At 39.5% G+C, this 26712-nt stretch overlaps 1 protein-coding gene across 4 annotated transcripts in view; it reads left to right on the plus strand.

Moving 5' to 3' along the window:
- The window catches only part of BMPR1A (bone morphogenetic protein receptor type 1A), an 81442-nt gene that overhangs the window by 13352 nt on the left and 41378 nt on the right, over positions 1–26712 (plus strand). The window contains exons 2-3 of one of the 4 annotated variants that reach the window (XM_038181670.2): positions 23880–24006; positions 25031–25119. The exons of 1 other annotated variant lie outside the window; for it this stretch is intronic. The gene's annotated coding sequence lies outside the window, so the exon portion shown is untranslated. Of the gene's footprint in view, positions 1–2704; positions 2953–23879; positions 24007–25030; positions 25120–26712 lie in introns of those variants that run through there. 2 more of the 4 variants (XM_005026248.6, XM_038181669.2) reach the window with 2 other exon arrangements.

Consider the following 26712-nt stretch of genomic DNA (forward strand, 5'->3'; position numbering starts at 1 on the left):
CAGAGTCATATTTTCCAACTGCTCTCTTGGAAAGCAGTGCACCAGCAGAGAATATCTTCAATAAAATATGTGGACATGTTTTATTTTAGGGTAGTGGGTTGTGTTGAAGACTTCAGGATGACTGTATTTTCAGTGCCCTCTTTATATATAGTGCCCCCCCCCCTCTCTCTCTATATATATAGTGCTTGTGTGCAGTATACCATTAAAAGGTCCTGGGGACCAGAACGCAATCTGTGGGAGAGAAGAGTTGACATGTAAAGAAAAGGAGAGAGGGAGGCACAACTGCAGAGAAGATGCTGAGGATGGAACTGTTATGTCAGCCGTCTGGAAAAGACTCAACACTCCTAACATTGTGCAAGCATTTAATATCTGTAGGGTAATCATGTTATGGTGGTTTGAACTTCAATTTTAATGTGTAAACATACTTGCTTTTCCACTCCTGACCACCAATTTGAATACATTTTATTCCAAACGAGTAAGCATTATTAAATATATTTTAAAAGAAAAATAACTGATTGTTTACTTTAGAATATTTGGGGAATTTCCTGTTACCTTGAGGTTAATACAGCTACATGATGTAAAACAGAAAATACAGTTAGAAATCGTGATCTTGCTTTGAACTTTGGATATCAGATCCCAAGTTGTAGATCAGAAGTAACTGTTTCTGAAATAAATTCAATAGATGAGTAACAGATAAGAGCTGTAATACCCTTTTGTTTGGGGGTTGGGGGGGGGTGGGGCGTGGGGAGTAAAGATTTAGAGTTTTGCATAATGGGAAAAATAGAAGGTGTTGCATGTAATGCATACAGGAAAACAAATGTTTTGCTTTCTGTAAAATAAGGTCTTGCAAATTTAAGTCAGCATTTGCAGTAAATGAAGATACTGTGTACTGTGTAGAAAGTGGTTATATTTTGTAAGTATCAAAGGCATCTGTGTAAGATTTTTATTCTGATACATCACCAAAAAAAACAAAACAACAAAAAAAAAACACTCTGAATTTATTTTGCCTAGATTGTAAGGGTAAAATAGTTTGTTCTCGGTGCCTCTGATACTTACAGTGGTTATTGGTTAAGGTCAAAAAATATCCATAGCATTTTGTTGTGTGTTGTTTTGTTTTCTTTGGGGGGGGGGTGGAAGGTGTTAAATGTATTAGAATATAGATAAGGGTGATATTTATAAACATCCAGTCTACTGTAATTTCTTTTCCATGTCTTAGGCCTTCTGGAAGCCCCCATCATAGTGGTATTTGACCTCCCTTACTGCATTCTGGGGTTTTATCATTAAAGCACTGCTCCAGTTCAACATCTCCCTATTAGAAATTGTTTCCATTTTGTAGTTGGAACCAGAACCAGAAACTGAGAGTTAAGGATCGTGTATCTAAAGATCCTTCAACTCTGAATTTCCATTGCTGACTTCTTACATATGTTCTAAAATCTAGGCCCAGAACTTGATGACAGTTACGAGTTTCTGGCAGCCTTTGTTTCTAGTGAGATGTGTTTTTACACGAACAAAGCGATTCTGCAGACACAGAATACACTGTCTAAAGGTCTTTTCCTGGTAGAGGAGCAGAAGAGTTGCCACCCTTACCAGCGTTTTACAGTCCTGTTTAGTTAAGCCAACAAAAGCACAAACCACCTCCTATGAAAGTCGTGTAAGAAGAAAGTCAGTGTGAGCTCCTTGTCGTACTGATGCCCTAAAGACTTGCAACCCTCCCAAGGTGCCTTGAGGGCTTTTTTTTTTTTTTTTCCTGTTCACTGTTCCTGATAGAATAACATTTGGTAATGTGTTGAGTAAGTAAAATTACTACTGCTGGAAAATGTTTTTCAGCGTGTTTTTTTCTTCTCTCCTTACACTTGTGCTGTTACTAGAATGATTGATTACTTACTTTCTGCAAGTCTTTGTCTCTTATCTAGTAGGATAATGGCATCTTACTAATTTCAGTATGTTCAGAATGGTAAAAATCTTGGCTATTTTGTTTACAGGAAAATACTCTGAATTGCAGCTGCCTTTTTCATGCTACAGAAACGCTGTCTTAAGAGAGAAAAGAGGGAAAGGGTTTGTCTGTAAGATCAGCTTTTGTGTTTTCTTGAGGCATAGCTTCGTTGTGGTTATTTCTGTGCATGTGGGAAGGTGACAACTTAGACTTTGTGGTGTAGTTGCATTGTGGACTGTATGGATACAGTTTGAAAACGAAATGAGTTGATAACGAAGTCCCTTTCATTTGGGGTTATGAAGCAGCATTGTTCTGGGGGGGGGGGGGGGGGGGTCCCGGTTCTGGTACACGAGGCTTTGCTAAGGCACAGCACTGCTCCTGTTCTGGGTGCAGTTTATGTTCCCCAGGTCACCGACAGCAAGGGGCTTGGAGCCCAGCTGGGGCCGGAGGCAGCCTTAGGGAAGCAGCCCCCAGGAGCAGGCCGGCCTTGAGGGACAATCACAGAATCACAGAATCTCTAGGTTGGAAGAGACCTCAAGATCATCGAGTCCCGGCTCCTCCATTTTACTTCAGGAGAGGCACGTTTATTTTATTTATTTTATTTTTTTTTAAAAAAAGCTCTTTCCCGTGGCGGCAGAGCAGGCCCGGCCACGGGGCCATTTTGTGCGGGCGGCTGAGGCGCTCCCGCCGGGCCGGGCACGATCGCGTTACGGCCCCGCGCAGCGCCCGGCCCCCGCCCACGGCCCCCGCCCGGCGGCTGCGGCTGGGGCCCAGCCGGGGGAGGCCCGGCAGGAGGCAGGGAGGGAGCGAGGGAGGCAGCGCCTCGGCCCCGGCCCTCCTTGGCTCTGCTCTGCCCCGAGGAAGCCTGCTGGCTCTGGGAGCGGGGTGCTGGATGGGTTTTCAGCCGGGGCAGGGCTCGGAGCTGGCGCTGCGATGCCGGGTGCTGCGGCCGTGTCGCGCTGCTGCCCGCATCTGCAGCGTAACGCACCTACCGAATCGGTGTTCGCAGAGGGATGGAGGTTGGTGTGTTTCGCTCGTTTTCCCCCTCTCATGAATACGAAATAGCAATTTGAAGTAGTGTGTTTTAAGGATTATGTAATTTCCATTTAATGTCTGCCTTGCAGCAGTGCTGTTCCTCGGAGGCTGTGTACTTAGCACGCACTTTTTAAAGGTTTCACCACTTAAAAAAAAAAAAACAAAAAAAAAAACCTTCAGTAGAATATTATTATGGCTTTTTTTTTAATATAATTATGTTTGTATTTAAAGTTTCAAGTTGACTTTGGAACAAAATGCTCTGTGCAGTGTTTATTGCAGTTGTTATGGTCTAAAGATACAGCAATATCAGCTTTATATCTGCTTCGCCTCTAGGTCATTAACACATCTCCTGTGTGCTTCTCTGAGGCTGCATAAGTATTTTCAGGTAACAGAAAGTAAGGGTGAAATAAAAAATTGGAATTCTGACATGTGCTTTTGTGTTTTTTGTTGTTGTTGTTACCTCCACCCCCCACACACATTTTTTGCCTCTACCTTCTTTGTGAGAGCACAAAAATGAAATATATAATGACTTCAGACTTGCTTCAAGAGCTCAGTGGAGCTCTGTTCATGGGTTGTCTCATCAAGGTTACAAAATAGCACGTCTATTGGAGCCTGGATGGTGAACACTGTCTATATATCAAGTGCTGTGAAATGTACAGAACAAATCATCTGCAAAAATATAACTTGTTGGGGTTGCATTATTTGTAAAAGAATAAGAAGCTGTTAGATCATGGAATTTTTCGTCATGGCATGTAACCTCTTTGTAGCAATAGAGGTAAAATGATCCTGGTTGTGGTTAGCAATGCAGCTCTCATCAAAGGAATTCCTTTTATTCTCCTCCCTCCTCCCAAAAATAAAAGCAATCGCCCACTGAAATTGGGAGTCCTATGTCAAAATTCCCCAGTTGTTTTAGTTAGCTGGCACAAAGCACTCACAGAGTATCTTGTTCTGATGAAAATTCTTTCTAGAAGCTGCTGCTGCTTTATCCCTGTACTCTCCCAGACCAAGGATCAAAATGTTTCTTTCTGTTTCACTGCAGTGAGTCTTTTCTGTCTCTCCCCTCTCCTACCAGAAGTGTCTTTCTTCTCTGCCTGAACATCAGAAATCTGTTCTTCACAAATTACTGTCTGCTGCACACGTTTAAAATGTGAACATAAACTCTGCAGGAAGGTTGGATTTACCCCTAAGAGTGAAAATGAAAAGAGACTTTCCATCTCATTTCCGTAGTGAGACTGGATATAGTAAAAATAAATGACTTGATCATCTATTCTTTGGCCAAATTTCTCTTGGTGTTTGCTCAGCTCATTGTGACCTATAACTGTCCTTGAAAATGTGTGTAGTGTTGGCTGAAAATCTTTTTATTCCAGAAAAGCAGCATGCAGTGGATGCAGCTGCAGAAAATGCCACAGAAAACGACTCCAAACGCACTCGTATTGTATTTTACTTAGGTACTTGTGCCAGGTCAGAAACTTCAAGCGGCCTAGTCCTGATGGTGAACTCACTGTGCTGAGATTCAGGGCGGACCAGTGGATGCAGAGTGCTCTGTAAAACTACATCACCAGCACCCAACTTCTGCCTTAGTTGAAATAGCTGCTGCAGTTGGGCTGAAAGCTAGCAACAGGCATATCGGAATTATGTAGCTTCTGCCCACACACGCTTACCTTGCAAAATGTTTGCATAGATCTTCATAAAAACACTTCCCTTAATGTGCCGTGGCAAGCAACAAAATTATTTTGGCACTAAAATAAATTGGTGTTTCAGCTAACAACCGTGCAGATGGATGTTTCCAGTGTTGCTTTCTCTGTAAAATTCTCAGGTGTTTGTTCATTTGATAGTGCAGTGAGATAATGGCCAGAGAGGTGGATCTGCACCTTTCACTGCTTTTGTTATATTCCATCCAGCAACTGTGACGACTGGGTTAAGTCATTTCCTTTGTACTGAGCTGAGAGAGAAGTAAGCTGTCAAAAAACAAACAAACAAACAAACAAACAAAAACCCTACCCCAAAACCATCACATCAATTACTTGAGGAGCTTCATCCTTTGGTGAAGTGAGTACTGTCTCTGGTCTTTAATCGGGGGGTGGCGGAAAGGGCACTGTGGGACCCAAGCTAAACCTCATGGTTTTGGCTCATGGTTTTGGCAGATGGGATCAGAAGCCCTAGCCAGGTGCTGTGTTTGCTCGGCCTGCGAGCTGTGGGCCCCTAGGAGGGGAGAGCCGGCCACAGCGGGATGACCTGTGGCTGAGGGAGGACGGGCCGCCAGGCCGAGGTGCTCAGTGCCTGCAGAGCGATGGAGAGTGGTGGCCTGTTGAGTGTCCTCAGCCACCTGGCATGTGTTCTGGGGAAGGTGGAGCTCGACTCTTCCTGGAAGTGTATTTTGGAAGGGTGAGAAATCAGTGGTTACGCGTTACAGCAGAGTAACTTCTTACGGGATTTAAAAAATAATAATAAAGCCCAATTAGAATGGTGAAGTACTGGGGGACCTTCCTGAGAAGTTGCAGCATTGCTGTTCTTGGAAGCGTTCAAGGTACTACTGGGCTAAGTCCTGAGTAACTCAACTTCACTTTGACTCTTTGGCTTTGTGTTGGGCAGGAGGTTGGAGTAAGCAGCTTCTAGAGGTCCCTTCCGACCTCAGTGGGGTGGCGGTGCCACTAGCAGCAAATCAGGCACGTGGGGTTGCTGGTTTGTGGTAAGTGGTTACCTTGTCTGCCTCCAGAGCCCCGTCTGACAGCTCGCTTGGTGGATCCTTCCTATTTGGCATCGTTTCACTTGACTTAGTCAGCGGAGGACAGGAGCAGGAATCTCTTGACATTGTCAGGCACCAGCCATGTATGTTTACCTGTCTGCCGTGGTTAAATTTGATTTGTGTGGCTTATCAGGAAATTAAAATGCAAAGTGGAACTTCAGTGTTTAATTTCCAAGTGTACCAGGATCTTCTGTTTGTTTCACAGTTAAGAGAAGAACTCAGCTAGTAGACATGGCATTGAGTGATGGCTTGTGCTTAGGGTCAGATGGGTGAGCTTTTCTAGTAGGTCTTTCTTTAGAAGGCAACCAAACAGAATTTATTGTTTTTCATATCATTTCTAAAATTAGGTACTTGTCGCTGGAGCTTGTTTATTTCAGATGGCCTGAATTCGAGCTTTCTGAAGGTTTAGGTTGCGGCATGAAGAAATATGTAGACTATTTATTCTGTTTATCCCTCACTTGTGGTAGTCTTATTCCCTGATTTAAGCCTGTCTGTACACAGAGAACTGAGGCAGGAGAGCTGCCAAATGGTTTAGTGCTACAGGCTATCTGAAAATCTCAATCTGAATATTTTGTCAGTGGGAGCTGTTGGGTGGATGCCTAGCATTTTTTTCTTTTTTTTTTTTTTTTTTTTGTCTGACCACTTAATTGTCTAGATAGATCTGGGCTCCTCTTTTATTCTACATCTCAGCATCTGAATTAACAAAAGTAGCTGTACGTAGTCTTGTGCTACAACAATTTCTTCTATTTTTTAAAAAATATCAATGTTTGTGACCTGGGAAAGGGAACATAATACGATGGATGGTAATTGTTGTTTGTTTCTAAGAGCATATTTGAAACAATGGAAAGACTTTAAAAAATGCTGAAGTTCTGAAGTGTTTCTTCTGTCAGTGTTAGATTTGGCAGTGGTTCACAAACACAAGAAATAGTATGCCAGGAAAGGAGTAACTCTTCATGTACTTCTTGTGAGACCCATGATTTTTCTGCAAACATTAAAATCATACTGTAGGACTTAGAAATAAACTCCCTGCCCCCTCCGCTGTTAGGTGAGCTAATCGTAGATTTCTTTCCTCCTTTTGTGAGGTAGGATTTGAAATGGCTGTATGTGAAATTGTTGACCTGTAAGTAATTATTTGTATATATGTAACCAAAAACTTGCAGCAAATTTGTTCAGCAAACGTCTATGCACATAGGGTTTTCTAACTCAAACGACAGTGATATTTCTGCAATAATCACTAATAAACTCTGGCAGGTTTTGAATTGGTGTTCTGACTATCTGCAAGTCTCACACGAGTAAATCGTTGTGTTTTTTTTTGTTTTTTTTTTCAGTTGGATTTTCTTGGCTATGTTAGCAGATGTCAATGTTATCATCCAACTCCCCAGAATCCTTTTTAGTTTAAATGCTTAAATTAAATTGTTAAAGAAACCATGTTGGAACTTGATGGAAGACCAGAAACCTTGAGGCAGATTACAGAAGTAGAGAAAATTCCCCATATACTGAAGGCATGAATCTTCTTAACCTGCTGTTCTTTGTCTTTTTTCCAGGTATAAACTGTATACTGGCATTACGTAAGACCTGTTAGTCTATTGTGCTGTGACTTCATCTTTCACTTCTGACAGATGAAAAACGACAATTTCTGTAGCACACATACCTAAATGTATGGTGATAACTTCAAACGGCCAGCGTTAGCTTGCAAATCATGTTTATGTGTAAGGTGATGCATATGTGTTAAGCCAGAAAACAAAATATTCCTTTATTTATGTTCTACATTGGTAGCATTTCTGCAACTGTTACTTCTTTTATATAGCCTGTTTGTTTGTTTTTTTTTTTCCCTAAACATCATTATAAGGTGGAAATGTAAACATTTAATATCTTTCTCGGCTTTTATGTAAAACTGTGTATTTGATGTTTTTCTTATTGTTAATTAAAATTTACTGCAGCATCAACAAGAAATAGAATGAATCCGAACTGGAAAGCTTTCTAAAGTGTGGCTGTATTTTTATCAAAGAAAAGTTAAGAAAATGTCAGGCCGATACAGTTAGTTGTCCTGTAGCAGAGGGGGTTGCTTATTTTGTTTTGTTTTTCCACTTGGATTAAGCACAGACTTTAATAAACAGTCCCTTTCCTTGGAATTCCTTGGGATTTGAGGTTTGCTTCCTTGTCTTTTTTTTGTTGTTGTTGTTGTTGTTTATCATTTACTTTTAAATATCATTGCTTTCAAAGTAGAGGTGCTTTTGCAGAGGATTAGATAATGAAATTCCTTCCCCTGATATTCTTTGTAACAGCTATATTGGAAAAACTTCACATATAAAAAATGGCCTTTTTCATTATTTTATAGTAGCACATAAACTGAATAGCATCAGAGCAAGCCCTTTTTACAGTGGAAAAAATAAAGATAATAAGATGTATGTAATAAAGATAAGACCGGCATCTTCCCATTATAGATGTGCACTGTTTCTCAGTGCCACAGTAGCAGGAGTCATGATTTCCAATAGTTCCTAGATTCTCCATAAACTATTCTGGTTTCACTGTTGTTGACAGTGGCTTGGAAGGCTCTTTATCTGCTTTTCAGTGGCAGCTGTGTATCCCAGGGGTGTTGTATAATTGGTGTTTGTCACAATTATTTATCCTAAAAACATAACATCGGAACATTGTAAAGTATTAAATGGGCTTTTCTGTTTGTTCAGCACCGTATCCCATCTTGCTTTTAAGTGAAAAGAAGCCCTTGTAGCTCATCAAAATACCTCCCGCTTTAGGTAGCACATAACCTATTAGAACTTTTAACAGTCGTGACCAAATGAAAGAAAGAGCAGCTGCCTAAAGGGTGAGTTTAGTGGAGTAATTGGGAGTCCAAAAATACCGTTTTAAAAATGTATATTTTTATTTTGTTTTAAATCACCTAGGCACTGAAAGACCGGTAGAAAAATAATAGAGTATCCCTGCAATAATGCAACAACGGTTTGTCATTACTCTGTGGACAGTGGGCGATTTGCTCATGGGCTGTAGCTCTGTGTAGGGTCAGATCAGCACACCTGAAGCAGCGCGTCAGGGCGGTGGAGCCCTGGGGTGGGCGCTGCCTGGGCTGTGTGGCCAGCTGGAGGGCTGGAGCTGCTGCATCAGTTCCTGGAGGAGCGGTGGCTGAAACAAAGCCTTTCCCTCTCCGCATCCTTCCCTTACCTCTGCCATGCTGCTACACAGCCTTCTTCCTATTCATCCCATTCAAAGTATAAATATTTCCAGTTACTCAGTTGTTTGAAAGTCCCTCCTGTACGCATTGCTGAATGGACGAGCTTTGTTTTGTGACCTTTGAAGGTGACGGAGAATGAAATCTTGTTCTTCCTTCCTCAGCTGGTACAGAAAGGTACAGCTTCCTTCTGCTGGTAGTTTTTTGGCTTAACCCACTTGGTACGTTTAAGAGCATCTCGATCATCATGTTTTTGAATGATCAGGTGTCTTTTTTTTTTCTTCTTTCTTTTCCTCCCCCCAGCAGAGGCAGGTAATAGGGCTCCAAGGCTGGTTTTGAGTTTGTCAGTTCCAGGATCAAGTTACAATAGTGCGATAAGGATTATGAATCTAAACCACTGCTATTTTTCAGTATCTGAGAATGTTCCTCTCAAGAACTTAAAAATGTTTTTGCTACTTATAACAAGTAGGGAGGAACTACAGGCAGGTCTCAGCTTATTTAACAAAGCACACACGCATACCTCCCCACCCCAGCCAGCCAAGGAAACCCCACCTCCCCCAGACCAGTTTGCCGAACTCTGCATTTAAGAACTGGTATCACCATTGAACAAATTGCAGCGTATTAGGTTCTGTTGACAAAGAGATAAACCTTACCCCTGAGTGAGCACGCAGGCAAGGAAAGCCCACAAGCTCTTCATTCATCACAAAATAACCTGAAGCCATTCTGTGTTTTTGCAAGCCTTGGCAAGACTTAGCAGGGATGCTGTCAGGAGTTCTTTGCTTTGGATCATGTGAATCTGTGTCCCTTGTTGTCGCTGCCCCCATGTGTTCCCCAGTCCCTTCTCTGCTTTTAAGAAAGACCAAGACCCATGTAGTCCAAACTAGTTGGACGTTTTGTTGGCTTGACAGTCTAAAACTCATTTAATCAGATCACTGAATTACCATAAAACACTCTTGTTTATTAGAGACAGACATTCTGTATATCAAAGAACTTGAGTATTTCTGGGTCTCACCTGACTTCCAGACATACATGCGCAAGCAAAATATATTACAGCATCTTGAAATCACTCGTTCCTGGGTTTCCTGTAACTTCAAGGTCATTTGTTTTGTGTTGTTTTTGTTCTTATCCCAGATATTCTTTCTAACTAAGGATGAGTTAGATTATGGAGATACTTATACTAAACTAATGGCAGGCATCTGCTCCAGCAACTGCCAGAATATGATTGCATGCTTCTTTGATCAAGATTTAGTTGCATTGCTTAGATCTTTCAAGTTCTGTTTTCTTCTTAAATATGAAGAGCTGTAAGCTTGTTACTGACTTGTGTGGTTCTGTTTAAATTACTCAAATACTTGTTCCATTCCAGTTTTGAGAATATATTAATGTGAGAAGGAATGTGCAAGAGCACTGCTTTCATGCAGCACAACTTCTATTTAAATATTCATTTGTTTCTGCTTGCTTTGATAACTTTCCTTGTTTTATCTCACGACTCTTTAGAGCTGGCACAACCAAGTCATCTGTTCTAATCTTCCTCGTATGCTTGCAAGCTGTTTCCTGACTTGAAGTCGTGTATACTTGAACAAATCACTTGAAGTAAATGCAGTGGCGTATCTGGGTGCATGCTTTCTCATGCAGAATCTCCTTCTGTTAGAGGAAAGCCGAGGAAGTCACCCATTTTTGACCCTGTGTTGAGCTGGTAGGGCCAACGGTTTGAAAGGCTGTGTACTTCTGTGGGGCAGAGTGAGAGGTGTTCAGAGGGAGCCTGCTGATGCCTGACAGTGTAATTCTGTGTCAATTTCTTCTTTTTTGCAAAACTACTCTTAAAGAAAAGGATGGTTGTTTCAACCTTCCTTATACTATGTGGCTTACTGGGAAGGGGCTATGTTCTTTTTCTGTTTTAAATGCAGCATCTTACAAATTCAGATTACTTGAATCTACAGCTCCTACATTTTTCCCCAGTTGTTCCCACAGTTGCATTTGGGGTTTAAACAAACAGAAGTGGTCATGACTGTGTGTATGGATCATGTTCTTTTGTAATCCTGTGTAATTGTGTGGTATTGGTGTTGGAGTTTGAAATTGATATGTATTTGTGTAAAAACAGGCAAAATATTAATTACCAATCTTTTATAAAACGCTTGAGGGGAAAAATGACTTCATCTGTCATTTCCTTTCATTTTGCTCTTGTGCAGCATCTTACCTTTCTTCACCTGAACCAGGAGGTTGCTACCCCGAATCTGGATTCTTTTTTGTTTCCCACAAATACCTTAGAAACTATCCGTTAAAATCTATCAGTACTCCCGAGTGTCACATACTCATCACGTGGAGAATGCTGAAGTGCCAGGAAATCATCAGCGAGCTGAAATTCCTTTCTGCAAGGAGGATGGAAATTAATTGGCCTTTGGGTTCAGTGGGAACGATGTTACGCTGAGAAGGCCAACCTGAAAGCTGATGCTTCAGTCGTATATCTATTTAAAGTATGAAACTATTCTGAGGAATGCTCCCTTTGGTGAGGCTTATAAGTCATATGCAAGCTTGTCACTTAATTGTAAACCTAGATGAGGCTGAACTTCTTCAGAGCCCCGGAGCTGTTTGTTTGGAGTTAGGCCCTTTTCTTGCTGAATCTTTGGGTACTGAAATGCATGAACTCTGTTCTGTATAATCTGCATTGTGTTATACTACAACATTAAAGCACAGGACTATATGAGGTAAGATAATCTAACAACCTTAAATGGGAGGCTTTACTGGTTTCCCCTGAATTTCACAACGCTGACGGCTATTTTACAGTTTCCTAAGTTGCTTGGGCAGCTGCTCCGTAGAGTAGGGTAATACGAAAAGTCTTTAGCTGCAGCTCTGCTTAGGAGTCACAGGGAAGGGAGAGTGAAAGTGGTCTGTGTAATTTTATAAAATAGATGTCATGCATTTGAAGTGTTAATCAGCTGAGGTTCATATGGAGATTTAGAGTAGCCTATAAAGAAGCTACCAATGTTAAACATTTCAGTGGTTCTCTTATTTCTCTTTGTATTAATCCTGGTACTTGCTTGACAATTTAATAGAATCCAGATGGTTCTCAGTGTAGAGAGGGGCAGAGGTCAGCTCTATATTTGAACTCCTTTTGCATTTTTCCTTTCTTAAAACAAGAATTTTATTCACTTATTTGGATAGAAGCTGAAATACCTAGGTTAAGGAAGCATGGAAAGATGCTCTGTTTTTTTTAGCTCTTGAATATCCCAGAATGTAATAATGAAGCAGCAGTTCCTTAAGGTAATTAATCACTTAGTGTGTCTGTACAATTTATTACTTCAGCTTTTTTGTTAAAAGACTCGAGTTACAGGGTGTAATAGTGCATACATCTGAAATAGCTCTACTTTAAGCTTTTTTCCAAGATGATTTTTGTAAAAGCCTAAATATTAATTAGGAACAAATAGGACAGTGCTGGAGGAGAAGAGATCTTCCTGTGATAGTCCTTGGTCTGTGCAATGGGATTTTGTCTCCAAGGAATCCAGAGTGGTCCTGTACATGGTTGTGCTTTGCTTGGGCACAGTTTTCAGGTGTGAGGAGTTTTATTTTAGATTGTTTAAGGCAAGAAGAAATCTAGGTAAATGTCTGCCCAAGTGTGCCCTAAGTGCGCATAACTGCACTGTATCTAGTGTGTCTTCTGGCAATGGAGAATTCACTGCAGTCATGAGTGAATCAGTCTGTAATTGATAACTCCTATGAGTGTATTTCCTGTTTGAATTTAGATGAAATTCAAATGTCAGCTGTTGGCTCTCGTGCCTCTGCTAAGTAGAAAAAGCTGCTAGCATCAGAGTTTTTCTTCCTTTGTTAAGGAGAAGGCACATTAAAGCAACACCATCAGGTATCTTAAGTTTCTTGCAAGGAGGCAAGCCTTCCAGAACTAAAAGAAACATGGAAGTTAAAGCAACCAAACTTATTATATACAACTGCTATATATAACTACAAACACTATAGTTTACAAATTACGTATTTTCCTGATGGAGCATCTCAATGTTGATGGGAAACTTTTATATTATTTTATTACACTGTAGACTTCACTGTTAACACTACCAAGAACTATGTTATTGTTTTATCCTTTCCTTGAGTACGAGTCCACACGGTTATACCTCCTTGCAGATGACGTGCTTTCTGCAACAGGAAATCCGAGGAGTCGTGCTTCATTAGATGAGGAGGATTCTCTCCCCCTTCTCTGTGTCCCAAGAATAAGTGACCTACAGTTCGGAGTATGTTTTGCTCTAAAGCAAATATTAAAATTTGTGGCTGTATTTCAGCATTCCTTTTCCACCCCACATATGCTTAATTGTTTGGCTGTAAAACAGTTCCTCCCTCTGGCACCTTCTTCCATGGGCCTTGTGCTGCTCTCTGTGAAGAGGTGTCTCTTCTGTAGGCGCAGTGGAGAGATTGCCTGCGTTCTCTGGGTCTGTCTGTGTCTGTCATCCAAAGTCTGTAGGACAGTGATGCAACCTCTAGATTATTGAATTAAAAGTCTGTTTGAAGAGAAGTGTCTGACAGTTACAGTTCACATGAACATGCCCCCCCCATTGTTGGAGTGGTTAAAGATGCATGCAGAACACCGAGCAGGTTAGACTTCTCAGCAGGCTTAAGCAGATGAGCTCTTTGCAGCTTGAGCAGTAGCAAACCTCTGGCTGTAGAGCTTTGTTGAAAAAAACCTCTTCATGGCTGAAGAAGCTGAGCATCAGGTAAATCCTGCTTGCGGTGCCTAAGTCCTTTCATGGATTACATTTAAAAATTCTTTGTCAAGTTACTTGGTCCAGGTTATAGCCAGTTTTTTACAGTATGTGTTCACAGATGGGTGGTCGTGCTACATAAAGTGGACCTGTTTCCAAGCAGTTAATTGTTCTCTGTGAGCGGCCTGTCACCAGTATTAAATACAATTTAATGAAAAAAAAAAAGATTGTTTTTCTTCAGTTCCTTGATGAAGGCACCAGTAGTCCTGTGCATTTGGAGAAGAGAATTTGAGAGTGATAGAAATTATTTACAGTTATTTACTTTTACTTATTATATAAATCTTTTGAACATGTAAGTCAGTAGGACATGCAAGAGGCCAGATTTGAAATTTAGATAATTATTCAGTGTCCCAGAACTCTGTCTTGAGTTTTCCTACCTTTTATTTGTCTAAGCCCTTAAGGTCTATTCTGTACGTGTTTTTTGTTGTTGTTGTTTTGGTTTGTTTTGTTGTTTTTTTTCCCCACAAATGTGTCTTTAGGTCAAGTTGAAAGGGTCCATGATTTGGTGGCCAAAGAACTACAGGCATACAGTGTTTCAGCACTCTGAACTTAAAATTGTTAGACTTAATAGTTAAAATGGCTGAGGATTTGGGGGCAGCTTTGTCCCTATGCTGAGTTACCTGTGGGTATTGCTTCCTGCATGATGCATTACCTTTCTCTAACCTGTTGAGCTCTGTTTGAGAAGTTGAGGCCACGGCGGCCTGATAGTTCAGACTTTCAAATCACGTTCCATATCATCATGCAAATGGTAAGGGGGGCAACTTCTTGTTGTGGTCATTTTTTCCAAGATTCTAATGAGTAAAATGATGCTTTAGCAGGATCCATTTTATTTTATTATGTAGGATTTTTCTTCTAATTTTCTTAATTCATTTTGTTCTGAAATAATTTTTGAGGAATTTTCAGGGACCAAGATTACAAGGATAAGTCCCTAGTGCAAACTTTTAAATCAAATACTTCTGATTCAATAATTATTGCTTTTTTTTTTTTTTTTTTTTTTTTTTTTAGCGGTGATGTATATACTTACTTTAATGTATAATCTTTTTTTCAAAAAAAAAAAAATATTGTTTTCTGGGGATGGGACTAATCATTGTCTGAATAACATATCAATCTTTCCATACCGGGAAAGGTTATCTGAAGGTATGACCCCATTTTTTAAACAGATGAAGGAAAGTCCAGTCCACTTGAGATCAGATGTAATCAAATGCTACCAAGATAATTTCATATAGTTTTCTGGTATAGTTTTCTGTGTTATAAAGCACACCTTCACTTTGCCTTACCAACAGAAGTTGAAGGGTTTTGTACCATTGATTTACGAAAAAATGGCAAAATTTTAAGTTTTGTGTCTTCTCTGCTGAAGATGTATAGTATTTTTCTGTAATATCAGTTATTTGCATAAAACCAGACCATCCTTTAAGATAACCTTGTAGAACATTTTGTGCTGGAGGAATATCAAATCCTGAATTCCTGAAATTTTATGCAAGAGAATCTGCTGTATAGGCTGTGGAAATAGTTAAGTTTCAGATAAAGCACTTAGAATAAATTCTGAAGTAGTCTAGAATAATTAGCAGTATTTTTATATGCCTTTCTTTTCTGAATTTGTTATGCCACTATAATGTGTCTTAATGCCTCTAAAGAGAGCAGGGGGCTGGATGGAATCTCGTATTCTTAGCATAAAGCTATTGTGTGCAAAAGGCTCCTGTCTTTGGTTGTCTGCTCTATAGATTTTTGGAGGTGAGTCTAGTGGTTCTCCACATGGCCTATCACCATTTCACATGAATGCGTTTGTATTCTGGGAAATACGGGTGGGTCTACTGGGAACCAAACTTACATATAATATTCTTACTTCAGCTGTTGAGTCATCTATATCACCAAATCATGCACGGGTCTCTTGCAGCTTTGAGCCTCCTTACCTGACCATCCTTATTATAGTCAGTTTTTTCCAAAGCAGTATCGATAAATCATAACTAGTCTGAAGGGAAACACTTTGCAGTACATTTTAATAAATTTCTAGTGTTGATTAAAGTATGACTAACCAGTTACACAAAATAAAGTAGTCATTGTGTTACTAGGGATTACATCAGTAGGAGCCTAAATTTATGGTTTAGTATATAAATACAGTCTCCTCCATGCTGTTGGTGTAACGTGCACGGCATGAACTTAATTCATACTTGCCTTGATTTAATAGTCACTGCCAATTTTAAGAGTTAATGATAATTGACAGATTCTTTTATTTTACAATGGTGGAAAGAAATGCAAATTCTAAGGTTTATATGTTTAGCAGAACAAATTTTTATTGGGCAAGGCAAGAACTCTGTGTTTTTGTGCCTCCAATGCCAATAGGATTTTGGTTTCAGTAAAGGCCATTTAATGGAGGATGTGTATTTTTGTAGCCCCAGGGGTGGAGGATTAAACTCTGTCTCTGTGCCAGTTGCTAACTTCTGGACCGTAACGTTTCCATATTCTTTTTAAATTGTTATCATCACTGACAAAAAAAAAAAAAAAAGCATTACGTCTGACCTTCAATTGCTTTCTGTGTGTCAGATTTAAAAGTAGAAAGGATTCATACCATAAGTCTCTTGTAGAAGACCAAGTTAAAGCTAAGACTTGTAAGCAGGTGCTTACATTGCTTGTGAAGAGGAACACTTTTTGGGGTATTAAAAAAGTCTTTTTTTGATTTTAGAATGAAGTTAATTTTAAGGGCTCTTACACTACATAAAGTCTGTTTAAGCTGCTGATAATTACTTTGTATATTCTTGTATCTCAAAGAAAAATTAGTATTTTTTTGAGTTTTAGCATGTCTAAATATTTTCTGTTGGGGAAAACTTCCGTACCTGATGGGTTTGCTCATGGTGGAAGCCTTTAACCATTCTGTGTGTGTGTTTGTGTGAGAGACTGATGGTTTCTGTGTAGGTTCAGTCACCGTTTCCATGTGCTCAGGACTGTTGTGGTCATGGCTTTATGTTTTTGGTGTGAAAGGACCTGAAAAAGCGATGGGCAGTTTTCATGTACCAGGTTTTGGTTTTTGTGTTCAGCTAATTCAGAAAGTGTGTAAACTAAGAGGAATGTTTTGTAGGTTTAAAGGCAGTGTTTTGGTAGTGTCCAAGACTATGCGACTTTGAAGTTATAACGTATGTATATAAATGTAAGATACAAATATCTAATAAATAAATAAGTAAAATCAAGGCATTCCTGAAAATCTTTATCACATTTGAATCACTCCATGAAAAGGCAGATTGAAGAAACACTTGACCTTTTTGCAGGAATCGTAGCAGGAGGAGGAAAAGGATCACCTAGCAAAATGTGGCCTAGAGGGCCTGCAGCACAGGCAGAAGGTAGATTTCACTGGTGCTTTTGTCAGAGAGAAATTGAAGCCTGGGCAGCATTCCCAGGATCAGTATTATGATAAGAATGCGCGCCTCTAGGTCTGTGTGCCAAGTGATCACATATTATTGTTACTTTCATCTGCATGAGGCAAACTACTAGCCAAGTGATAGGGCCCAGGCAGGTTTTGAAGCACATCGAGAAGCTGACTATGAAATTTGATTGATGACTGAACAGCGTAGAGCTTAAGTGTTTTTGATGACTTTCCAAAATTTAGGAAGACTTATTAAGTACATGGTATCGCAGCTAGCCATGTTTTCAGGGACATCAAATGCAGCTGAAGACGGTTAATTGTGAGGCCAGTCAGTCTTCACAATTCTGAGAGCAAGCTTAGGCTGTGGATGAGGGGGCTAGCTTTCTGTTGGGTATCTCCAAAGTTGAGGTAAAACAGTTTGAGTTTTAGATCTCTTAAAAACAGAGGCACTTTTCAGGACTGTTTTGGGTACTTGGAAAGCTGTGAATGAAAGAAGTACTTGCAAAGAAAAGTCTCTTGTCCAGTTGTTTTAGTTACAAAGCTTGGTGAGTCGTATTCTGGCTTGACTTCTCCATGGTGATGCATCAGAGCAGGATTGTTCATCAAGCAAGTGCTGCAGGCTGATGGGGTTGCCTTTGGGGATGGCAAACTACATAATTGCTTTTGATTCAACACCAGGCTGTTGTCAGATAGCTTTTAGCCCCAAAGTGTAGAGAGTCAGCTGATATTTTTTCAGTCTGACTCATTGGACCTGTGGATGAAGAACATTTGAGACAAGTGAAAGAAATACTGAGGCTTCTTTGTGAGTGTAGAGCCTGCTTGCACAGTGGCTAAAGAAGATCAGCCTTGTGGAGTCATTCGAGTGACGTCAGGTGATGTAGCTAGCTATGCCAGAAAGAAATATTCAAGATATCCTGCTAAGGAATGAGAAGGCTTAAACTTTCTGCTATAGGAAATTGTGTCTGTCAATATGAGGTAAAAGCCTGGTGGAATTTTCTGGCCCTACTGCCAAAGCAGACTTTTGTTACAGGTCTAAGTCAACATCGCAGGAGGTTCATGTCTGGATTTTCATCATGGCCCCAGTAATAAATTCCTTGTGTCACAAGGCCTTCTGGAGGGTGCAGTGCATTGCAATTTATATAGATTCGTGTCACTATGTGAAATGCATCCTCTTTTTCTGTCTGTCTCATACTGCATGCGACGGTTTCACTCAGGAGTTTCTGTTCTGATCTTTCCAGATAGGCCCTGGGGCAATGATTTTTCAGAAGTTTGAGCATGTAGAACACTTTGTCTTGTGTCTCAGCATGGAGCTCAGATGATGACAACAGAAATGCATAAGAAGCTCAGAGTAGAGTACCAAGCTGTGAAGCAGGGTGGGTCCCTCAAATACTACCTACTTAGGGTGTCTTCTGCCTTTCAGTAAGTTTGCCCAGTTGTAAGGCCTCGCAAGTAAAGCCTGAGGTTGTTCAGGGACCCTCTCCCCTATTTACAGGGCGGAGAACTGGTGGGCAGCACTCATTGTCCTACCTGCCTGCACAGGCCATCAGCCAGGTTAGATAAGTACTTCAGTTGACCCATTGGTGTTTAGGTCTGTATTATCTATACGCAATATCTTGTTTTCATCAAACTGTTTCAAGGTAAGTTCAGCAAATGTGCCAACAAATGATAAAAAGTTGTGGGTTTTTTTTATTGTTTTTTTTTTTTTTTTTTGCCATAAGGGATCCATACAGTAATCAGTGAAGATGATGAAATCCGCACTTTATGAGAATAACTTAAAGGTGCTAAAAGATCAGTGATATCGTGAGCTATTTTGAGAGTCACGGCCAGATGTGAAACATGACGTAGTGCTGCAATATCTTATTGTTCCTTGCATTTTAAATACCTCGCAAGAATAAATTGGTGATTCTTTATTGAAATTCAAGGGAATACAGCCAGGCTTAAAATTAAAATTTAAAATCAGTTTTCATGCAGATATATTCTTAATGAAGTAGGAGATCAGTCAAAACTGGCTTGCCTCAAGGGTTGGATAAATGTGCTTGTACCATTTTTCAGGCTCTTCTTTCACAACTTGCTACCTGGTGCTTATAGGCTGCATACATGTAAGCTTGTTCAACCTAAGCATCAGTTTATTTCATGAAATGGTCCCATATATTTTGGAAGGACTGTTTGCTCCAAGATCCTCGTATACCTTCAGTGTTTCACTGACAAAGCCATCAAGCCTAGCGTGTGCTGCAGGCAATAAGGCAGTATTGTATTTGCTTTACCAGTGTAGTGTGGGGTTTTACTCACATGTAAATTTATTGAAAAAGTTTTCCTTAAGAAATTCATATCCTTGGATGTGAACTTTGAAGTAGGATTTGGAAATTTGCTATGGCAGCTTTCCCTTTAGAATTCCACTCAAATTTCACGGCTACAGTAGGCTTCTCATAGCAGTGTAATCACCATTTTTGAACTGTTTCTAGCTTATAGGAGCTCTGGCTAAATTTGCTAGTGGCAGTCATGAGACTGTTGACTAAAGCATATTCCACAGGCACAGTCTGGGCTTGTGTTATATTTTATGCATACCGAGAGATATAAAAAAAAAGCCCCCCCCCCCCCTGTTTTTTTTTGACTATAGTTTACCCTAGAATGGCTAGCTCTGCTTCTGAGACCTCTCCTGTCTGTTAGCAGAACCATCAGCTGGCTGTGAACCCATCGGCACTGCTTACAGAGACGTGTTGCCAGCACCACCTGATTTCCTCATTCTCCCTTTGCTCCAACCCCAAGTATCGAGTGATGAAGGTTATTGCCCCTGTTGTTTTCTATCTGTTATCACCCAAGCCTGTGATCTGAATTCACAGGAACATTAAAACAAAGTTCTGTTTCATAAACTGTGATAAAGGTATGACTGAACTGGTGAAACCTGCAGAAGGGAAGCAGTGGTGGCTGGATTACTTAGGAGTGAGGAAGATGTAACTGGAAGCTGGAATGAATTGACAGGTCTTTAACCCATCATCTGTACCCATGAATTCTTCTGTGATCATGTACTTGATTCCAATTACTTCAACTGCTATGTTACTTCAAAATTGCTTTCTAAACTTGTGTTCCTTAAATACGCATAATTTTGCATTTAAAATGCACACCTGAGTTACAAGAGCTTAACAGAAACTTCTGTGCAAATAGTTGCACTTTTACCCTTCTGTTCCTAAGATCCATGATAAGTCAGTTTCCATGTAAAGGCAGAGCCCTCCTGAGTCTCCTGTCCTTCACTCACAGGCTTCCACTGTGCTGACCTTTCCTGTCTGTTTCTGGACTAACAGCTGTGGTGGTTATTCAGCTATAGATTTGTCAGCTATTAGATGTTTACAGCCACATAGGAATAGCCCCTCGTCCACCTCTGTTTTGTTCTGCTCTAAAATTTCTAACTCATTGAAGGTTCCTTTTTTTGATTCTTTTCAAAATGCAGGATAATTCTCAATTTTCCCCAACTGCAAGATAAAAAAAGGTGTGTTCATGTGGAATAGATCATCTAAGAGAAATAAAGTTAACTGAGATGAAAACTGGTGAGGCAGTTGGGGATGCAGGAGGAATGACTTGGAGAAACAAAGCCAGGGAGAGTCAAGCACCAGGCAACTTCCTTCTAATTGAGAGTAGTGTGGACAGGTAAGGGGAGTGAGTTGGATGTGGCCCTGGAGCTGGAGGAACGGGAGCTGCTGTGAAGGGAAGCTGATCCTAGAGATAAGCGAGACGACAAGAAGGAGGAATCTACAGCCGGAGTCTGGTTTCTGCTCCGAGCTTTGCCACTACAAGTCCCTCCGTTCTGCCTGTCCTGCTCAGGGCTGTTCATTCCTGCCCCACATTAGCAGGAAAGCCCTTCGTCCTGCCGAATGAGGCTAAATCAGCTCATGCTGGGTGTTTGGACTGTTCCCTGTGGCCTGCTGGTGACTGCAAAGTTACAGCTCTTTGGGTTAGCTAGTATATTATAGTCAGTATATTAATGTCATTCAGGTTTTTTCTTTTCTTCAGATTGCAGGGCAATATTCCAGACTTAATAGTGTATGAAGATCCTAAGCTTAATCTTAATGATGCAAAAGTTTTCAGATAAATCTGGATTCAATATGTTAACTAGTGGCAAGTGCTGTGAGCCTGTGTACTCTTGAATTTGTTAGTGCTTCTTGCAGCCATTGTAGTAGATGAAGTTCTAATAAAATGAAGATGGAATTGTGTGAATAACTTACTAAATAGTTTTATTGGTTATCAACAGCGTTTCTTCTGGGAAAATGCCATCAAGAATGACATTAAATATTTTGAAAAACTAATCCATTAATAGCTGAGCATTTCGGATAACTATAAATATTTAAGTCAATTGCTTTTTATAAAATTCAGTTTGTTCTTAAGTAGCATTGCATGCTGATAAAGAAATTGAAGAAATAGAATACTGAGGTTACTCTCATAAATGAGTAATTAGCATTAACTTCACTCATCTCTTAGCTTTTGTAGTTGTCCTTTTTTAAAAGGCAGACGTGAATTTGGAACTGATGCAGAAATTGAGAGAGTCATGAAAGAGTCTGTGTCCACATTACCCAGCAGTGTGGCTAAGAGAATGGGATCTGTCAGGTGCTGAGAACCTGACAGCCATGCTCTACAGGTTGTGGGGGTTTTGTTTCAAAGCAGTCCTCTGAGTCTGTGGCTGAATTCCTGTGAGTGGTTGGAGCATCTACGATGTGCTTTCTGAAGCTTGTTTTCTCATCTACATATACTCAAAATAAATCTTCATGTGCACAGAGGCTGCCTTACTGTGTAAAGTAAAGCAAGGAAAATCGGGGTGTTTAGGGAGATTGGTTTCTGAAGAGCACCACTGACTTGAATTCAAGTATGAACATACACAGTCATGCGAATCAGGAAGTTCACTAAAATCATTTTGTTTGTTGAGGGAACTTGGGTATCTGATACATGGGAGTAAGATCAAGAAATTCAATGGATACTTTATAGAAATTAACATTTACTAAGAATTTTCATCAGTTTGGGAGTCTGGAAAGAGGACATCATTTAAAAAAAAAAAAAGGACTAGCAGTGTTCAGAAATGCCTTTACAAAGCAGGCTTTTTAAATAATACAAAGTGGTCTTTGTATAATCAGATATTAGATACAGGGGATTTGGCCATGTTGTAAAAACAGAAAGCACACTGACCTTTTTCTGTTTATAGTCCTGTCTTCTGGAGTCCAACAGAAGGTGAACTGGAGTCTTGATGAGAGAGAGAGTGAGATGGATTTATTTTGCAGATTTTTTACAAACTTGCTTTAAAAAAAGCAAAAACATTCTCCACAAACACCTTTGCATGGTGAGAATGTTTTTCCAATTCTACCGTGGAAGAAATAGCAATCAAGTGTCAGCCTGTCTGCTCCGTGGAGACAATTGTCTTTAAGAACTGCTGCTATCTGATATTCAGGATGGTTTCGGGTTGCCATTTTAAACAGATTTATTATTTATTACCAAGACTATTAAACCTCAGTGTGTTAGAAACAGTGCTTATAAATGGACATGGAGACAGGAGTATCCTGACCTTGTAATGGTAAAGGTCCTTATAGAGCTTAGAAAGGAAAAGAGCGGAGAGGTAGACATTGAAACTTTTCCTTTGCTAAAAATCATGTTAGGCTCATGATTCATGCAGTACTGTTGGTTTCCACGTTCAGAAATAAGGCATTAAATCACTAGATTATAAGATTGGTTGCATATTTTTTAACAGCACGTCTGGGTTGCTGATGCTGGAGCATTTGTTACTTTCAGGGTTATCTTTGCAGTTTTAAGACTAGAAGTTCTTAGTGATAAAATTCTCGTATATTTCTGAAAGGTTTGGATGATGGAAGCATTCACAAATTGTGACATTGTGATGAAGTGGGAAGAACTGGCAATATGTGCCATATGCTCGAGTTGGAATCTAAATAGTAAAGCTGATAAACCCAAATTAGCTTTCCACAAAAATGTTTAAAATCCATGGGACTTGACAGAAATCAGGCTTACTACGACTGTTAGAATGCACGGTAAGAGCTTGCTCCTTGCTTTCCTCTGATGCTTGGATGTAGGACAGTTCAAAAACATGAACAAAAATGAAACCCACCCTATTGCCAGTATTTTTACTTTTTTTTTTCCCAAACTTCTTGACTTACTTTTTCTTCCCAGGAACAGTCATACCTTTGCGTAGCTATGATAAACCTACTGCTTATTTCTCTGTATATTTTATTATTATATTTTATTTACTATATTATTATTTTATTATTATATTTTTCTCTGTATATGGCTCATTGTGTACTAGAACTAATGGGGTGACACCAGTGGAATTTTGTTGTGAGGCTTCAGTCTTGGATTCTTCTGTGTTTAATAAAGATTGACTTGGGCATCATTTTTGTTGTTGTTTTTTCCATTGGTATCACCACACAATGTGTCCTTCCTCTAATCTGTTGCATAGTTTTAAAAACAAATAAAATTGGAGAAACCTAGTGGCTTGCTAATCAGGTTGGTGCAGGCCAGGTGAATCAGAGTGTTATTGGGAAAGATTAGAAAGGCATATTTTCAAAAGAAAACAATTAACAGGGGTTTTTAACACCTCTCCTCCCAAGCATCACCCTTCATCTAGGACAAATGTGTATGTAGTAGAAATAAAATTAAATTTAAATGCTTTTTAGTATCGGTGTTTTACAAATATGCTTCAGCTGTACAACTACTACAAATGCAAGTGTCTAAGAAGTTTTTTTCTTGAGGCAGTTCATAATAGCAAAGGGCTTGTGTACCTCTGGCTATCAGTTTCTGCAGTTTGCATTATGTACTATAAACTGACAATACAATTTCTTTGGATAACGCTTAAATCAAATTCTCTTACTGTTTTACAGATTGATAGAAATATGCATTTCCATAGTATCACCTTTGAACTAATGAAGTGGAAGTACAGATGAAAACAGTCTGGAGGAAGCTTGAAGTACAATACAGTTTCATTCAGTTTCCTAATTCTGAGATAAGGTAAATGCATGCAAAGTTGTATTTTGAATGTTTCAGGAGTAAATATGCATATAATAAATAGCCACCTTATCTTGCCTTTAAATTTTTTGAGCCTTTTATGCTGATAACAGAGCTTTTAATACCATTCTGAAACAGCTGTTTGAACTATTTTCTGTTCAATGTTTCAGTTATGAAAAGAGACAAAACAGTATCAGCTACAGATCAGATACCTCTTTTATGGAGACATATTGGAAAAAAGTTACCGTACCATATCAGTCAAATTCTGTTCACTGCAACCTGTTCAGTCACAACTATTAGTAATAGTGTAGTTGACGTAAATGACTGTGCTGCCAACTGATGTGCTAGTTGGGCATGTCTTCTGGCATAGTGCTTGATGGGTACAAAATTTTATTATGCTGTCCTTTTTATTATTACTGCTATTAATAACATGTTTTTTCATGATAAATTCCACTGCCTTGATAACTCAGTCATTCCTGTAATTGTGAGTGATGGGTATGGAGATGTGTTGTTTCAAATTTACTGCCTTGTGGTGTCTAAAGCTTTTTTCCTATATGTAATTAAGATGTACAAACATCCTGAAACATCCGATTTCTGACACATTTCAGAACTCTCTCCTGCAGCACTAACTCTGTTTCAAGATAGTGATCACTGGCCCTCCTACATCTAGCTTCTCATTGTTCTAGCTTTGCTTAACTAGAACTTAGGCAATGCCCACATGCAGTGTTGAAGATGTGATAGTGTTGGCCCTTCCTCTCACTTTTTCCCATTTGGGTAGAAAAAGGGTTTTATAACAGGTGAGACAGCTTCAGAGACTTATGCTGCCAAGATTGATCAGTTATCCTCTGTTCTTTCTTAGAAGAAGTTTGTGTCTCAAATTATTGTAGTCCTGTAGATTGTGGCCCCTGTTACAAACTGAAATTAATCCCCTTTCCAAGAAAATAAAGTTCACTTAAAGCAGGATGATACCTCTTCCACTTACAGAGATTAACCAAGGAAGGTTAACCAGAATTCATATATTTGACAGGTATAACCTATCCATATAGGAATTTATCCTCTTGTGGAAGTGTAATTTTAGAGAAAAAGCTCCAAGGGAAAGATCAGCATTAAATTCAGGTAACCTGTATTTTTCTTCTGCTGACTCATTACTCAAGAGTAGTAACTTCCTGTACACTATAAACACATTAACAAAGGTATAAAGTTAAACTTCTGTTGGCAAGTGTAAGAGTTGTAGTCAATCTACAGTACTTCAGGTGAGGAAGATCTTAATCTGGTCTACATTGAATATGTCTTGATGTATGTTAGCTTCTTCCATATTTCTGTTTTACTCAGGTTATTCTATGCTTGACAGTGCAAGAAGACGGGCATATCCACATATTGAAGTAAGGGTAATTACAAAGCCAGTTCTACTGTGCATCTTGCAGCTAATATGACAGATGTAGCACACTTACGTACTGCTAAAAAGTAAAGGGTAGTGCTGAAAATTAAAGGCTTTGTACTGTGACATGACCAAAAACTAATTTCTTCCCTTTTTCTCCCTGTGGGAGGGAGCAGATCATTTCTCATCCAATGACAGAGACAGTTGAACAACGCGTAAGTTCTCTTCTCTCTCTCTCTTACCAATAAGGAGGACTCTACAGATGTGGCAGTCTTGTAAGGTCACTCTTTCACCTACCAGGAATAACAGTTTCTGTTTTCAGCCATGTAATTACAAGAATTTCAGAACTGAGGTTGTGGGGAACATGTGCATACTAATAGGAAGCTGTAAACATTAGGGGCTATTTGTAGCAGTAAATAGCTTCATTAACCTAGACAGTCTGCTCTGAACACCAGAACCACATCTGCTGTTGAGAAGAGTGATTAATGTGCTGTGTTTGCTTAAATCTCAAGGTTTTATAAGAATAGAGAATTGTAAGTGGTCGGGTTATCATAAAACAGTTTTTTATTGCCCACTGTTCTCAGTGATCCCACTCTCAAAGCATTTAGAATTGATAACAATATTTATGCAGGTAGTCTTTTAAATTTTAATGAAAAAAATCTCATTCCTTTCATATAAGAGATTTGAAGAAAGGTAAGTGTTTGAAGATACCAAGTATAGGTGAGCTCTCTATGGAAAGAATATCAGTAAATTTCATTTTGTGTGTCTTTGAGATACTATCTGTATTTCCCTTTTAAGTATTCTTTGAAAATTAAATTGAAAAAAAAAAAAAAGAAACATCATAACTCCACAGATTGCCCTCACTCCTTCCCCTTTGTCCATTATATTTTTTAATAGTATTAGCAATAGATGGGGGGAAGGTGTTTTATGGTTTCCCCGTAAGTAAATAGGTGATCTGACAAAAAGTAAAATAGCACCACTGCTCCACCACAAGATTTCACTATCTTGACACAGCTTGTCCTGTTTTTACTAAAGATTATGGACTTGTAAGTCAACGAGCATGCAAATAACAAGAAGGAGTGTGTTAGAACCAAATAAAAACAGGTTATTTTGCCAGTCGTTTGTATTCCTACATGCTTTATCTCCTCTTTTCATACCTTGTAATTTAATTTCAATAGCCAAGTGACAAAGACAAAAGATGAAAAAAATAAGGTTATGAAAGCCAAAAGAGGGAAAGAATATGAATACTGGATATGGACAGAGTATATCTGCCCAGATGTTGATCAGCCACTTTATATACTTCGAGTGAGATCAGCAGTGTTGTATTTCAC

Source organism: Anas platyrhynchos, chromosome 6, assembly GCF_047663525.1.
Source record: "Anas platyrhynchos isolate ZD024472 breed Pekin duck chromosome 6, IASCAAS_PekinDuck_T2T, whole genome shotgun sequence".
In the NCBI taxonomy this organism is placed as follows: Eukaryota; Metazoa; Chordata; class Aves; order Anseriformes; family Anatidae; genus Anas; species Anas platyrhynchos.